The sequence below is a fragment of the Suncus etruscus genome, chromosome 1 (genome assembly GCF_024139225.1).
Source record: "Suncus etruscus isolate mSunEtr1 chromosome 1, mSunEtr1.pri.cur, whole genome shotgun sequence".
Classification (NCBI taxonomy): domain Eukaryota; kingdom Metazoa; phylum Chordata; class Mammalia; order Eulipotyphla; family Soricidae; genus Suncus; species Suncus etruscus.
This window is the reverse complement of record NC_064848.1, coordinates 191,409,772-191,426,173: the sequence shown is the minus strand read 5'-3', so window position 1 is coordinate 191,426,173 and position 16,402 is coordinate 191,409,772. Positions and strand designations below refer to the sequence as shown.

Below are 16,402 nucleotides of genomic sequence, written 5' to 3'. Positions count from 1 at the left end.
ATCCAAAAATCAAAATAAATAAATAAATAAATAAATAATCTCCATATCGCTTTCCACAAAGGTTGGACTAGACAGCATTCCCACCAGCAGTGAATAAGAGTTCTTACCTCTCTACATCCCTTCCAGCACTGCTTGTTCTCATTCTTTCTGATGTGTGCCAATCTCTGTGGTGTGAGGTGGTACCTCATAGTTGTTTTGATTTGCATCTCCCTGATGATTAGTGATGTGGAGCATTTTTTCATGTGCCTTTTTGCCATTTGTATTTCTTTTTTATCAAAGTGTCTTTTCATTTCTTCCCCCCTTTTTCCACCTTTGTGGAAAGCGATATGGAGATTTCTCCAAAAGCTGGAAGTTGATACGATCCAGCTATACCACTCCTACGGATATATCCTAGGAACACAAAAATACAATACAAAAATCCTTTTCTCACACCTATATTCATAGTAGCGTTGTTTACAATAGCCAGACTCTGGAAACAGCCTAGATGCCCCTCAACAGAAGAATTGTTAAAGAAACTATGGTACATATACACAATGGAATATTAAACAGCCATCAGAAGAGATGAAGTCATGAAATTTTCCTATTCGTGGATGTATATGGAATCTATTATGCTGAGTTAAATAAGTCAGAGGGAGAGAGATAAACACAGAATGGTCTCACTCATCTATGAGTTTTGAGAAAAATGAAAAACATTTGTGTAATGATTCTCAGAGACAAAATAGAGGAACACTGGAGGGTCCAGCTCCTGACATGAAGCTCACCACAGGGATCGTTTAGTGCAGTCACAGAAATAATTACACTGAAGTATTACAGCTCTTTTAGAATTTGTCCAGCAGGCCTCTGGTCTCCACCAGAAGAACCCCCTTTACTAAAAAAAAGATATAATTACACTGAGAACTATCATAACAAAATGTAACTGAATGAGGAAGTAGAAAGTCTGTCTAGAGTACAGGCCAGTGTGGGGTGAGGAGGAAGGATACTTGGGATATTGGTGATAGGAATGTTGCACTGGTGAAAGGTTTATATATATATAATCAAAAAAAAAAGGAAAAGAAAAGGCCTCCCAATGCTTACACAGGCTGTGTTCTTTACACTGACTGTATAGAAAGAGGAGATACAGTAAAAGCACCCCATATACACCTCAAACCAGGCCCTTTGCCTGGTCTGTATTGTGAATTGGGGGACAAAGAAATTAAATAAATAAACATATATATATATATATATATATATATATATATATATATATATATATTTGGCTTTTGGGTCACACCTGGCAATGCTCAGGGGTTATTCCTGGCTTTATGCCGGCAGGCTCGGGGGACCATATGGGATGCTGGGATTCGAACCAGCGACCTTCCGCATGCAAGGCAAACGCCTTACCGCTATACTATCTCTCCGGCCCCAAATACATAATTTTTTTTTGATTTTTCGGGCCACATCCGTTTGATGCTCATTGGTTACTCCTGGCTAAGTGCTCAGAAATCACCCCTGGCTTGGGGGGACCATATGGGACGGGGGATCGAACCGCGGTCGCGATCTTTCCTTGGCTAGTGCTTGCAAGGCAGACACCTTACCTCTAGCGCCACCTCGCCGGCCCCAAATAAATAAATTTTTAAAAGGCAGGAAAAGTGTGAAAAACAAAATTAAATACAAGGACAGCATATAAAAAACAGTACATACTGGGGCCGGAGAGATAACATGCATGCCTTGCATGCAGAAGGATGGTTGTTCAAATCCCCGCACCCCATATGGTCCCCCAAGCCTTTCAGGAGCAATTCTTTTTTGTTGTTTTTGTTTTTGTGTCACACCCAGCAGCATTCACGGGCTACTCCTGGCTCTACACTCAGAAATCTCCCCAGCAGGCTCGGGGGACCATATGGGATGCCGGGACTCAAACAACTTTCTTTCTGCATGCAAGGCAAATATACCTTACTGCTGTGCTATTGCTCCAGCCCCTCAGGAGCACTTTCTGAGCATAGAGCCAGGAGTAACCCCTGAGAGCTGCCGGATGTGACCCAAAAACCAAAACAAAAACAAAAACAGTAACATACTGCATATATCATTGAACTAGATCAATAATCACCTAAACTATCAATGATCTAAATACACATCAATTAAAATGTAAAAAACTGAGGGGCCCAAGTGATAACACAGTGGGTAAGATGTTTGCTTTGCACACAGCCAACTCAGGTTCAATCCCCGGCATCCCATATGATCTCCTGAGCCTACCAGGAGTAATTTCTGAGTTCAGAACCAGTAGTAATTTCTAAGGGCTGATGGGTGTGGCCAAAAAAAAAAAAAACAACAACCAAAAAAGTAAAAATTATCAGAGTGGGGCCAGAGCAGTGGTGCAAGCAGTAAGGCGTCTGCCTTGCCCATGCTAGCCTAGGATGGACTGCAGTTCGATCCCCTAGAGTCCCATATGGTGCCCCAAGCCAGGAGCAATTTTTGAGCGCATAGCCAGAAGTAGTCTCTGAGTGTCTCTGGCCCAAAAACCAAAAAACAAAAAAATGATTAACAGAGTGAAACAAAAAACAAGATTTTTCTGTGAGAAAATAAAACTCAACTATATACTCTGTAAATAAAGGAAGGAAATAAATAAATAATAATATAATACATACATAAGTAAAATAAATCTACTTTAAGTATAAATTCCCAGGGCTGGAGAGGTGGCGCTAGAGGTAAGGAGTCTGGCTTGCAAGTGCTAGCGTAGGATGGACCACAGTTTGATCCCTCAGCATCCCACGTGGTCCCCCACAAGCCAGGGGCAATTTCTGAGCACATAGTCAGGAGTAACTCCTGAGTGTCAAACTGGTGTGGCCCAAAAACCAAAAAAAAAAAAAAACTGTGTGTATATATATAAATTCCCATATGAATTCAGAGTGAAGTGTTAGCCAAAGATATACCATGATAACACTAACTATATTAGGGGTCAGACAGACAGTACAGTAAGTAGGCATTTGCCTTTCACACAGAAGACCCAAATTCAATACCTAACACCCCATATAGTCCCCCAAGCACTGCCAGGATTGACTCTAAGTGCAGAACCAGGGATAACCCTTGAGCATCACAAGGTATGGCCCAAAAAGAAAAATAAAGGGCCAGAGAGATAGCGTGGAGGTAGGGCATTTGCCTTGCATGCAGAAGGACAGTGATTAAAATCCTGGCATCCCATATGGTCCCCCAAGCCTGCAAGGAGCAATTTCTGAGCATATATCCAGGAGTAACCCCTGAGCACTGCCAGTGTGACCAAAAAAAAATAATAATAATAAATAAATAAGACATGTTAATAGAGCCAGAGCAATAGTGCAGCGAATAGGGCACTTGACTTGCGATTTTTCATTTAGGTTTGATCTCCTCCTGAGCAGAGGAGGAATAAGTCTATGCACCACCAAGTGTGCCATTCTCAAAAAAACACATTAATTTCACCCCCCCAAAAAAAAACATTAATTTCAGACAGAGAAGACTTTAGAGCAAGAAAAAAATCTGAAAGATAAAGAAGGATGGGGCCGGGCGGTGGCGCTAAAGGTAAGGTGCCTGCCTTGCCTGCGCTAGCCTTGGACGGACCACGGTTCGATCCCCCGGTGTCCCATATGGTCCCCCAAGCCAGGAGCAACTTCTGAGCGCATAGCCAGGAGTAACCCCTGAGCATTACTGGGTGTGGCCCAAAAAAAAAAAAAAAAAAAAAAAGATGTTGTGGCTTTTGGGGGGCGGTGGCGCTAAAGGTAAGGTGCCTGCCTTGCCTGCGCTAGCCTCGGACGGACCGCGGTTCGATCCCCCGGCGTCCCATATGGTCCCCCAAGCCAGGAGCGACTTCTGAGCGCATAGCCAGGAGTAACCCCTGAGCGTCACCGGGTGTGGCCCAAAAACCAAAAAAAAAAAAAAAAAAAAAAAAAAAAGATAAAGAAGGGCACTGCTGGGCCCGGAGAGATAGCACAGCGGTGTTTGCCTTGCAAGCAGCTGATCCAGAACCTAAGGTGGTTGGTTCGAATCTGGGTGTCCCATATGGTCCCCCGTGCCTGCCAGGAGCTATTTCTGAGCCAGGAGTAACCCCTGAGCAATGCCGGATGTGGCCCAAAAACCAAAAAAAAAAAAAAAAAAAAAGAAGGGCACTGCTTAATGATAAAGGGTCTATCTTTTGAGAAGACATCACTATATATATATTTGGTTTGTTTCTTTTTTTTTGGGAGGGGAGCCTTCCAGTGGAGACCAGAAGGCCTGCTGGACAAATTCTAAAAGAGCTGTAACACTTGGTTTGTTTCTTTTTAAGTTTTTGGGTCACACCCAGTGGCACTCAGGGGCTACTCCTGGCTCTACACTCAGAAGTCGCCCCTGGCAGGCTTGGGGACCATATGGAATGCTGGGATTTGAATCGGGGTCCACCCTGTGTTGGCCGCTTGCAAGGCAAATGCCTTACCGCTGTACTATCACTAAAGCCCTGGCATCACTATATTTAATGTGTATGGGCTTAATGATATGCACATCCAAGTATGCCAGGGTTAAATCGATAGAACAGCAAGAAGAAATAGATCAATGCTGGGAATGAATAAACTTGAAGGCTCCTCTATCAGAAAGGGGTGGAACTAAAAGGCTAAAATGCACAAGGATGGGGGCCGGCGAGGTGGCGCTAGAGGTAAGGTGTCTGCCTTGCAAGCGCTAGCCAAGGAAAGGACCATGGTTCGATCCCCCGGCGTCCCATATGGTCCCCCCAAGCCAGGGGCAATTTCTGAGCGCGTAGCCAGGAGTAACCCCTGAGCATCTAACGGGTGTGGCCCGAAAAACCAAAAAAAAAAAAAAAATGCACAAGGATGGGGCCGGGAAGGTGGCGCTAGAGGTAAGGTGTCTGCCTTGCAAGCGTTAGCGTAGGACGGACAGCGGTTCTATCCCCGGTGTCCCATATGGTCCCCCAAGCCAGGGGCGATTTCTGAGTGCATAGCCAGGAGTAACCCCTGAGCGTCAAACGGGTGTGGCCCAAAAACCAAAAAAAAAAAAAAAAAAGCACAAGGATATAGTTGAAGTCAACAGCACCACTGAGTTTAACAATATTTTTTTTTTTTTTTTTTTTTTTGGTTTTTGGGCCACACCCGTTTGAAGCTCAGGGGTTACTCCTGGCTATGTGCTCAGAAATCGCCCCTGGCTTGGGGGGACCATATGGGACGCCGGGGGATCGAACCGTGGTCCGTTCCTTGGTAGAGCTTACAAGGCAGACACCTTATCTCTAGCGCCACCTTCCCGGCCCGAGTTTAACAATATTCTTAACAAGAGCAAATGACACATTACTCTCAAATTCACATGAAATATTCATTAAGCTACTCCACATTCTGTGTTATAAAATGCACTTTAACAAAAAATTTGGGAGGGGGGGTTGGGTCACACTCAGTGCTTACTTCTGGCTCTGTGCTCAGAAATCATTCCTGGCAGGCTTGGGAAACCATATGGGATGGGTCCATCTGGAAATTAACTCAGGCTCATTCCAGGTCTGCCCCATACAAGGCAAATGCCCTATCACTGTGCTATTGTTCTGACCCCACACTTTAATAAATTTAATAGAAGCTTGCTTTTCAAGTTTGTCTTCCAGGCACAATTGACATACAGAAGGTAGGGTGTTTGCCCTAACCATGACCCACCTGAGTTTGATCCCTGGCATCACACATGGTCCCCTGAGCCCACTAGGAGTAATTCCTGAGCACTGCCAGGTATGGTCCCCTAACCTCCAAAAAGCCTGTGTTCTCCCTTGAACAAACATATACTTCCTCTTTTCTCTTTCCCCTTATTTCTAAGTAAGTTTCAATAAAAACTATCTTACTTTACCAAAAGAAGAATTTTGGGGTTTTTTTTTTGGGGGGGGGAATTGGGTCACACCCAGCAGCGCTCAGGGGTCACTCCTGGCTTTATGTTCAGAAATTGCTCCTGGAAGGCTCAAGGGACCATATGGGATGCCGGGATTCGAACCACCGTCCTTCTGCATGAAGAGGAAAACGCCTTACCTCCATGCAATCTTGCTGGCCCCAAGAAGAATTTTTTAACAATAAAAAGCATACCATGTCTGCTTTCAGACTACAATGAAATTGAACAATAGAGGGGCTGGGGTGATGGCGCAGAGTGGTAATGTGCCTGCCTTGCCAGTGCTAGCCTAGGACATACTGTGGTTCGACCCCCAGCATCCCCTATGGTCCCCCAAGCCAGGAGCGATTTCTGAGCACGTAGCCAGGAGTAACCCCTGAGCATCACGGGGTGTAGCCCACCCCCCCAAAAAAAAAGAAAAATAAATTGAACAGTAGAAAGAACTCTGGAAAATATTCTAGATTTGTAGATTATATCCTCTAAATTTGTAAATTAAACTATGCACTCCTGGGGCCAGATCAGGGTAAGACACTTGCCTAAAACAAAAAATACTAAAATAAAATTAACAATGTACTCTAAACAACACAGATAAAAAATAAAATCCCTAAGGAAAAAAATTTTAAAAAATAAATAAATAAAATCCCCCACAGGGCTGGAGCAATATCACAACAGGTAGGGCATTTGCCTTGCACATGGCCAACCCAAATTCGAGCATCGGCCTCGCAGATAGTCCCTCATCACTGCCAGGACTGACCCCTGAGCACAGAGCCAGGAGTAACCCCTGAGCACAGCAGGGTGTGGTCTCCCAATAAATCAATAAAATCCCTCTTTGAATTCACAATTTCTTTTTTTATTTTGGGACACACATGGTAGTGCCCAGGGCTTACTCTGGCTCTGTGCTCAGAGATCACTCTAGTCAGGTCATAGGGAACCATAAAGGATGCAGGGGCAATTTCTGAGCACTTAGCCAGGAGTAACCTCTGAGCATCAAATGGGTGTGCCCCCCCCAAAAAAAAAACAAAACAAAACAAAAAAAAAAGAATTAACTACCATAATCAAGTAGGATCCATCACAGGTACAGAAGACTGGTTGAATATTTGAAAATCAATTAATGTGATCTACAACATGAGCAGATTAAAGAAAAAAATTAGTCAAATCATAGATACAATAGTACTATTGGGTATAGAGTATTAGATACAAAATATCCAATATTCATTCATTCATAGGAGGAATAGAGGGGAACTTCCTCAGCTTGCTAAAAAAAATTATTTAGCTAGGGGCCGGAGAGATAGCACAATGGTGTTTGCCTTACAAGCAGCCGATTCAGGACCTAAGGTGGTTGGTTCGAATCCCGGCGTCCCATGTGGTCCCCTGTACCTCCCAGGAGCGATTTCTGAGCAGATAGCCAGGAGTAACCCCTGAGCACCACCGGGTGTAGCCCAAAAACAAAAATTATTTAGCTAATGTCACATTGTTTTCTTGTTTTGTTTTGTTTTGTTTTGGGCTATACCCAGCAATTCTCAGGGGTTACTCCTGGCTCTGCACTCAAGCATCACTCCTGAAGAGCTCATGGACCATAAGGGGCACTGAGGATCAAACCCAGGTCATCCATGTGCAAGGCAAGTGCCCTACTTGCTGTACTGTCACTCCAGTCTGCTAATGTCACATTGAGTGGCTAGAAACTTGATGGTCTCAGGCCAGAGTGATGGAAGAGCAGGTAGGACACTTGCCTCCCCCATGGCACACCTTTGTTTGATTCCTGGCATCCCTATAGTCCTACAAGCACACAAGGAGTAATTCCTGAGTACAGAGCCAGAAGTAACCTCTGAGCTTTGTCAGGTATGGCCAAAAAAAAATAAAATAGGTCTTCTACTAAGGTCATGAGCAAAACCAATAATGTCCCTTCTCATGCTGCCTTTCTGTGTACAGAAAGTATTAGCTAAAGCAGTAGAAAAACAAAGTGAAAAGTAAGTTAAAAAGGAAGAAATACAGTTGTCAAGCACTGTAATGCTTACACATAAAATTTATGAAAAGCTTACGTTCACACACAAACCTGCAGATTTTTTTTTGTTTCTGTAATGCTGGGTATCAAACACAGGGTCTCAAATATTTAGAATAAGTGTTGTTTCTACCATTGGCTACATCTTCAATTTTTTGTTTTTATTTTTGGGCCTCACCCAGCGGTGCTCAGGGGTTACACCTGGCTCTGTGCTCAAAAATCACTCCTAGCAGGCATGAGGGACCACATGGGATGCGGGGACTCAAACCACTGTCAATCCTGGTCAACTGCTTGCAAGGCAAACACCCTACCACTATGCTATCTCTATCTCTCCGGTCCTACATCTTCAATCTTCATATAAATGTTTATGGCAGATTATTCATAACTGCTAAAACTTAGAAGTAACTAAGATGAATTTAAATAGGTGAGTGGATAAATCAGGGACAATATACCAACACTCAGGAATCATTCCTGGAGGTGCTCACAGGACATAAGGGGTTCTAGGAATCAAACCCAGGTCAGTTGCATACAAGCAAGAGATCTACCTCTCCACTGCTGTGCTCTGGCCTAACGTGGAATTTATCAAGACAAAAGAATTTTGCTTGGTTTAGTTTTGTTATTTTGGGCCACACCTAGTAGGATTACTCAGGGATTACTTTTGACTCTGTTCAGGAACCACTCCTGGTTTGGTGCTCACGGAACCATATGTGGTGCTGGGAAGCAAATCTGTGGGGTGAAAAAAAAGCACTCTACCATGTGTAATTATGTCTCCAGTACATAAAAATAAAGAATTTTAATTACTAAAAATAAATGATGGGCCCGGAGAGATGGCACAGCGGTGTTTGCCTTGCAAGCAGCCGATCCAGGACCAAAGGTGTCGGTTCGAATCCCAGTGTCCCCATATGGGTCCCCTGAGCTGCCAGGAGCTTTTTCTGAGCAGACAGTCAGGAGTAGCCCCTGAGCAGTGGCCGGGTGTGGCCCAAAAAACAAAAATAAATAAAATAAATAAATAAATAAATAAATTAAATAAATAAATAAAATGAGAGGTGAGGGGGCCAGAGAGCTATTGTACAGTGGATAGCACATATTGTTTTACACACAGCCAACCTGGGTTTGGTCTCCAGCATCACATGACAACCCAAACATTGCTAAGTGTGGGGGCCCCTCACCAAAAAAAAAAAAAAAAAGGAATTAAAAGTTTGTAATTCCAGGAGCCAGAGCAATAGCATAGCAAGTAGGACCTTTGCCTTCCATGCGGCTGACCCATATAGTCCACTGAGTCAGCCAGAAGTAACCCCTCAGCAAACATCGGATGTGGGGGAAAAGTTGTAATTCTCTATGTATCCTTTTTTTTTTCCTGTTTAAAATATAGAGATAGAGGCCCAGAGCAAGAACACAGTGTGTATTTGCCTTGCATCTGGTATGGTGGACCTGGGTTCAATTCCCAGCATCCCACATGGTCTCCTGAGTCTGCCAGAGTAATTTCTGTGTGCAGAGCCAGGAGTAACTCCTGAGTACTACCAAGTGTGGCCAAAAACAAAACAAAACAAAATGACATAGATAGATGGATGATAGATAAGTAGATGATAGAAGAAGGGTGGATGGATGATTGAATAGAAAGATATAGATAGATAGACAGAGAGAGAGAGGACACAGACAGACAGACAGACAGACAGACAGACAGACAGAACAGACAAATAATTATTTTTGGACCAGGAAAGTACTCAATGGGTTGGAGTTCAGACTTTGCATGGAGGAGGCCTAGGTTCAATCCTTGCACACATGATGCCCTGAGTACCATTGGGAGTAATATTTGAGTGTGAACCAAGAGTAAACTAAGGGGCTGGAGTCATAGAACACAGCAGTAAGCCATTTTTTTGCACATGGCCAATACAGGACAGACCCCAATTTGAATCCTGGCATTCCATATGGTCCCCAGAACCTGCCAGGAGTGACTTTGGAGCGCTGAGCCAAGAGTAACCCGAGTGCCACCAGGTGTGACCCCCCAAAAAAAAACCCCGGAAAAACAAAAACAAAAACAAAAAACAAAAAGGGTAACTCTTAAACACTACCTGGTGTAGCCCTGAAACAAAGAGAATACTAAAAGTCTGAATTCTGTTACTTAAAAATCATATCACTTATGGGGCAGGAAGGTGGCGCTAGAGGTAAGGTGTCTGCCTTGCAAGCGCTATCCAAGGAAGGTCCTACGGTTCGATCACCCGGCGTCCTGATTTTCTGATGCGTATAGCCAGGAGTACCCCTGAGCAATCAAATGGGTGTGGCCCAAAAACAAACAACAAAAAAAATCTTATCACTTTTCTTTTAAATCATGAATAGTAGTCATCCCTTTTTATTTCCTGATTTTGTATTTTTAACTTTTGTTGGGTCACACCTGAGCAGTGCTCAGACCTTACTCCTGACTGCACTTAGGGATCATGTCTGGTGGGGCTCAGTGACCATATGGGTGCCTAGGAATGGAATTCTGGTCTGCTGCATGAAAGGCAAGAGCCCTCCTTGTTCTATTTACTTTTTACTGACTTAAAATATATCTTGGCGGGGCCGGAGAGATTAGCACAGCGGTGTTTGCCTTGCAAGCAGAAGATCCAGGACTTAAGGTGGTTGGTTCGAATCCCGGTGTCCCATATGGTCCCCCGTGCCTGCCAGGAGCTATTTCTGAGCAGATAACCAGGAGTAAACCCTGAGCACTGCCGGGTGTGGCCCAAAAACTAAAACAAAACAACAACAACAACAACAACAAATATATATATATATATATATATATATATAATCTTGGTGGGGCCAATGAGGTGGCGCTAGAGGTAAGGTGTCTGCCTTGCAAGTGCTAGCCAAGGAGGACCTCGGTTCGATCCCCCAGCGTTCCATGTGGTCCCCCCAAGCCAGGGGCAATTTCTGAGTGCTTAGCCAGGAGTAACCCGAGCATCAAACGGGTGTGGCCCGAAAAAAACAAAAACAAAAAAATATATCTTGGCGTTTGGCTTAGGTTCTGGATCCTCATAGCCTGGGAACAAATTCCAGCTCAATTGTTTTATCTTTCTGGATTCAGTTTTAACATAAAGGGCAATATCAGCCTGCAACTTTTGGTTTTTATTATCTTTCACCATCAGGAATCTACAATACCAACTTTCTGTCTTATTTGGGCCACACCTAGCAGAGCTCAGAGTTATTCCTAGTTCAGTGCTCAGGAATCACTCCTGGTGAAATCAAGAGGACCATATGAATTCTGGAATCAAACCATAGCTGGTCTCATACAAGGCTAAAACCTTACCCACTATTAATAACTTCTGCCCCAGCTTTATTTTTTCGGGGGTGGGTGGGTATTTGAGAGCCACCACCCACCAGTGCTCAGCAGTTCTTCCTGGCTCTGAGCTCAGAAATTACTTCTGGCAAGCTTGGGAACCATATGGATGCCAGGGATCAAATCCACATTGGCCACTTGCAAGGCAAATGCCCCTACCCACTATATAGTCTACTCCAGCCTCCTTCTGCCCCAGCTTTGAATCTATGATTCCATGCTTAAAAAGCTCATGATGGAAAAAAAAAAAAATAAAAAAAAAAGCTCTGATGGGGGGGCCGGGCGGTGGCGCTGGAGGTAAGGTGCCTGCCTTGCCTGCGCTAGCCTAGGACGGACCGCGGTTCGATCCCCCCGGCGTCCCATATGGTCCCCCAAGAAGCCAGGAGCAAATTCTGAGCGCATAGCCAGGAGTAACCCCATGAGCGTCACAGGGTGTGGCACAAAAACAAAAAAAAAAAAAAAAAGCTCTGATGACCCTTGCCTAAAGCAAAGTCCAGACTTGTATATGACCATAAATGCCAAAGCAGCCTCTAGGATCCTTCCTCCTACACCTCCCAAGTCAACCCTCTCAACCACCCACTACCAAGGTTAATTTTCGGGGCCTTATTTTTGTTTTGTTTGGGGGCAACCCAACAATGCTCAGGGGTTTATTACTGATTCTGCTCTCTGGAATTATTCTTGGCATGATGGGGTTCAATATGGAATGCTGAAGATTGAAGCCCAGCTCCAGCTGCATTCAATGTAAACCCCTTACCCACTGTGCTACCACTCCGATTACTAGTACCATGTTTTCTTCACTGCCTGAAACACATACTGGGGATCCCTCTTCTTCCTCCCCTCTCCAGTTCCCATTCCTACTGGCTGCTTCTCCTCTTTCAACCCCAGTTAAGTTTCCTCAGTAGAGGTGTGGGGTCTCCCCCCCAACTTTTCATACTGTATGTTTTGCACTATTGTCTCCCAGCCTGTACAGCTCCTTTGCAGCCCTCCTGCAAATGCATGCTACGAGGCTCTGCACTCATTTCCTGTGCCCTGGTGTGCACAGGACACCAGCTGCTCATTGAAGGACTGACACGTAACGGTTCACACAGCAACTAGAGACAAAGTCAATCTTCCAATCTGCTTTCCCGCCTCATCAGTACAGTGCTCCTCTGCACAACCCACATGAAGGTCAAGTCCTACCGAAAGCTGGAGGTTAGGAGACTGACCTTCTACAGAGTAATTGAGGTTTCTGTTTATTTGCTTGGTTGGTTTGAATTTGGGGGCACCATACCAGCAATGCTCACTGCTGACTCTACACTCAGTGGTCACTCCCTGGCAGGATTTAGGAGACCCTGTGGATGCCAGGGACTAACTTAGATTGACTGAGTGCAAGGTAAGTGCCCTATTCACTGATATAACCCTCACCTCTCAAAAAGAAATAGGAAGGGCTAGAGTAATAGCATAGTAGTTAGGGATTTCCTTGCATGCAGCTGACCCTGTTTTGATCTCTGGCCATCCCATATAGTCCCTGAATCCGCCAGAACAATTTCTGAGCACAGAGCCAGTTGTAACCTCCTGAGTGCTTGCTGGATTGTGCCCCCTCCCAAAGGGAAATACATATATTTTTGGTTAGTTGGTAATTCTTTGGTTGTTTGGTTTTGAATTGGGGGACAAGCCTGGCAGTGCTCAGGCTAATTCATAGCTCTACATTCCAGGAATTATTCTGGTGAGGCTCAGGAGGTTCCAGGGATTGAATCCAGGTTGGCTGCACTCAAGGCCAAGTGTTCTACCCACTGTACTTTCTCTCAGCCCCCACCTCAAAAATATTTTTAGGGTCAGCGGGTGTTTGCCTTGCACATGGCCAACCTGGATACAATCCTTGGCATCCTATATGATTCCCCTGAGCACTGTCAGGAGGAGCAGAGCCAGGTGTAACCCAAATGCAAAAAGATAAAAAAAAAAAAGAATGGAATTCCTCTCTCAAAAGTATATTCAGAAAAAATGAATGCAAATATTTACCCAAAATATATTCACAAGTAGATTTGAAGAGGCTTTGTTCATAATAGAAGCTGGAAACAATTGGGATTGGAACACTATGACAATAGGTAGGACATTTTTGCCTTGCACACGGGCCAACCCAGGTTCGATCTCTAGCATTCCAAATGGGCCCTGAGCACCATTAGAATTTCTAAATGCAGAGGTCAGGAACCCCTGAGCGGGGGCCAGAGAGACAGCACAGCGGCGTTAGCCTTGCAAGCAGCCGACCCAGGACCTAAGGTGGTTGGTTCGATTTACGGCATCCCATATGGTCCCCCTGTCCTGCTAGGAGCTATTTCTGAGCAGATGCCAGGAGTAACCCCTGACCACTACTGGGTGTGGCCCAAAAACAAACAAACAACCAAACAAAAACAAAAAGCCAGGAACCCCTGAGCAACACTGGGTATGGCTTCAAAACAACAATAACAACAAAAGATGGAAACAACCTAAATACTTATTGGAAGTAAGAAGGGGGCCCGGAGAGATAGCACAGTGGTGTTTGCCTTGCAAGCAGCCAATCCAGGACCAAAGTGGGTTGTCCCATATGGTCCCCCGTGCCTGCCAGGAGCTATTTCTGAGCAGACAGCCAGGAGTAACCCCTGAGTACTGCCGGTGTGGCCCAAAACCCAAAAAAAAAAAAAAAGAAGTAAGAAGGATAAATGGTGGGATGTTTATATGATAGAAACACTACAGAGCAAAGGAAAGGAATGAATGACCATCATATGCAATATGCAGACTAGATAGAAACCGAATAAAAGAGATAAAATATGGGGGCCAGAGCCCATGGCGTAGTTATAAGGCATCTGCCTTGCACAAGGCTGACCTAGGACAGCCCCCAAGCCAGGTGTAACCCCTGAGGGTCACAGGGTGTGGCCCAAAAAGCAAAAAGAGAGGACAGACAGACAGACAGACAGAGAGAAGATATGTAGGAAGAGTACATGCTCTGTAATTCCATGCATATTCACTCCAAAAGCAGCTTAGAACATTGATGATATTTTGGGAGAGAATTTGACTTTGGGAGCTGGAGAAATTGTACAGCAGGTAAAAGCATTTGCTTTCCAGGTAACTAACCTGGATTCAACTCCCTGAGCCCACAAGCAGTGATCTCTGAGCACAGAGTCAGGACTAAGCTCTGAGCACTGCCAAGTGTGATCCCAAAACAAACAAACAAAAGCAAATATTGAGGTGCTAGAGTAATAGCATAGCAGGGAGCTTGCCTTGCATGGGCCATGCTGAGTTTTGCATCCCATCTGCTTCATCAAAGTATTGACCTTCTTGGAGAACAGAATTCCAGTCAGGAGAAATGGGTCAAAGTTTTTTTTCTCCATTCTATAGAGTTTATTAGGTTCATAGCTGGACAAAGTCACATTTGTACAAAATGAAGCTCAAGCTATCTCAAAGCAGACAGGACTGGGGATGCCATTACTGGCCTTTGGGGGGTGTTCTGAAATGAGAGATAGCCAACTCCTCAACTCCAGAAAGAGTAGGGAGAAGTGAGGGGGCATTCCTGCCTTTGGTCACAGAAATCAGAGCTTAGCAATGGACTAGAGAGACCTATGAATGAAGAAGTTGGAACCACAAAAAATCATCCTGTCCAGGGAGCCCGGGGGACTGTCCCACCAGTCCTGCTCATAATGTGGTTGATCCAGACATAGACTTAGGGGCTGGTGCAAAGGGAAGGCGGCAAAGTAGGGAAAAAAAAAATACACAGATGTGTGGTGACTGGCCTGGAGCAGCCGGGCCTGTGGAAGGTGGAGAGGGGAAGCAAGCTAGCTAGCAATGGCGGGGCAACTAGCAGTAATGTCTCATAAATGCCCCTGTGTACAATGTAGTGGACCCATTTGATGACTTCCTGGTCACTGTAGTTCAACTTCTGTTCAAACACCTTCAAGCACCTTGAGTCCAGAGGGTGCAAATGACATCCCAAGCCTGTAAGGAGTCATTTCTGAGCACAGAGCCAGGAGTAACCCCTGAACACAGCTATATATGCACACACACCCACAAAAAAATAAAAAATGCGGGGCCGGGCGGTGGCGCTAAAGGTAAGGTGCCTGCCTTGCCTGCACTAGCCTTGGACGGACCGAGGTTCGATTCCCCGGTGTCCCATATGGTCCCCCAAGCCAGGAGCAACTTCTGAGTGCATAGCCAGGAGTAACCCCTGAGCGTTACCGGGTGTGGCCCAAAAACAAAAAACAAAAAAACAAAACAAAAAAAAAATAAAAAATGCTAGATCCTAGACTAGAAATATAATTTTTGCTTTTTTGGGGGGGGAGGAGGATGAACCCAGCTGTGTGGTACAAGAGGAACCTGGGGGATTCAATTGGGCCTCAAACCCAGGTTTCCTGCTAATCATGTGGCTCAACCTGTTGATCTACCGTTAAGTCTTTTTTTTTTTTTTTTTTGGTTTTTGGGTCACACCTGGTGATACTCAGGGGTTATTCCTTACTCTGCGCTCAGAAATCACTCCTGGCTTGGGAGGCCATACAGAACAGCAGGGGATCAAACCGCGGTCTATCCTAGGCTAGTAAGCGCAAGGCAGATGCCTTCAGGCTTGCGCTATTGCTCCGACCCCCTACCTGCTATGTCTTTTGAGTTTAGTCGTAGTTATATAGAAGATACGTGTGCATATAAATGTATAGGTCATGGCTACTATGTATATATTCTTTAAAGTTCATCAGGCCATATACTTAAGATACGTGCATGTTACAATCCGTATGTTACATTTTGTTTTTGTTTTGTCTGGGGGCCATACCTGGCAGCACTCAGGGGTTACTCCTGACTGCTGACTGAGCTCAGAAATTATTCCTGGCAGGGGCAGAAGAGATAGCACAGTGGTAGGACGTTTGCCTTGCATGGAGTCGATCCAGGACAGATGGTGGTTCGAATCCCAGCATTCCATATGGCCCCCTGTGCCTGCCAGGAGCGATTACTGAGCACTGAACCAAGATAGCCCCTGAGCACCACCGCGTGTGACCCAAAAACCAAAACAAAAATGAAAGAAAGAGAAGAAAAGAAAGAAAGAAAGAAAGAAAGAAAGAAAGAAAGAGAGAGAGAGAGAGAGAGAGAGAGAAAGAAAGAAAGAAAGAAAGAAAGAAAGAAAGAAAGAAAGAAAGAAAGAAAGAAAGAAAGAAAGAAAGAAAGAGAGAGAGAGAGAGAAGGAAGGGAGGGAGGGAGACAGAGAAAGAAAAAAGAAAGAAAGAAAGAAAGAAAGAAAGAAAGAAAGAAAGAAA

At 44.7% G+C, this 16,402-nt stretch overlaps 3 non-coding genes across 3 annotated transcripts; 2 read left to right on the top strand and 1 right to left on the bottom strand.

Moving 5' to 3' along the window:
* The first annotated feature begins 802 nt into the window (after nucleotides 1–802).
* LOC126030188 (U7 small nuclear RNA) lies at nucleotides 803–864 on the top strand. Its single transcript, XR_007503085.1, has one exon. It is a non-coding gene; the product is annotated as a U7 small nuclear RNA (small nuclear RNA).
* A 193-nt stretch (nucleotides 865–1,057) lies between these two features.
* LOC126031213 (small nucleolar RNA SNORA51) lies at nucleotides 1,058–1,189 on the top strand. The gene has a single exon (XR_007503257.1). It is a non-coding gene; the product is annotated as a small nucleolar RNA SNORA51 (small nucleolar RNA).
* Nucleotides 1,190–4,190: 3,001 nt separating this feature from the next.
* LOC126030126 (U7 small nuclear RNA) lies at nucleotides 4,191–4,252 on the bottom strand. The gene has a single exon (XR_007503077.1). It is a non-coding gene; the product is annotated as a U7 small nuclear RNA (small nuclear RNA).
* Between the last annotated feature and the right edge of the window lie 12,150 nt (nucleotides 4,253–16,402).